The sequence below is a fragment of the Oncorhynchus masou genome, chromosome 8, assembly GCF_036934945.1.
Source record: "Oncorhynchus masou masou isolate Uvic2021 chromosome 8, UVic_Omas_1.1, whole genome shotgun sequence".
Taxonomy (NCBI): Eukaryota; Metazoa; Chordata; class Actinopteri; order Salmoniformes; family Salmonidae; genus Oncorhynchus; species Oncorhynchus masou.
Window position 1 is genome coordinate 18,446,502 of NC_088219.1, and position 663 is coordinate 18,447,164.

The following is a 663-nucleotide window of genomic DNA, read 5'->3' on the forward strand; positions in this document are numbered from 1 at the left end:
ACAACATTGTATGAATTAATGGTTGGAACAGAATCGCAGTTATAATCATAATCATTGGTCAGTATTCCATGGCTTATTTAGGAAAGGGTCAACTTTTGGTGTCTCTCTTGTCGTGATGTGTTTTGTCCTATATTGTTATTTTATATTAGTCCCCTCGGGAGGCCTTTTGCCTTCTGGTAGGCCATCATTGTAAGTAAGAATTTGTTCTTAATGGACTTGCCTAGTTAAATAAAGGCACAATTAAAATAGCTAGCTAGCTACTAGCCACAGGAGGACAACACAAGGAGATGCAACAATTCATGCTGTTCCTGTCAATGATTTATGCTCTCAATGCGATTTGATAGCAGTGATGTCAAAACCAAAGCTGGCTTCCCTTGACACTTGTTTTTGGTGCGCCAGGACTATTCACAGTTTAGCTCGTACAATTTAGCTCAACGCTGATTGGCACATTTTTTGTGAAAATAAATTCTCACGGGAGGCCCAAAAATGTTTGCGGCCTCACCCACTACCACCAGTTACTCCTAAGGTGGTAACTGTGTTAAAGTTTACAAAATAAGTATTGTAGTAAACTGGTATTTTCTGGATTGTAAATTCCGTTGCAAACGGACGCTTGGGGCGGGGGTGGGGTAACAGTTGTGTAAACATTTTTTTTTGTGACATCCG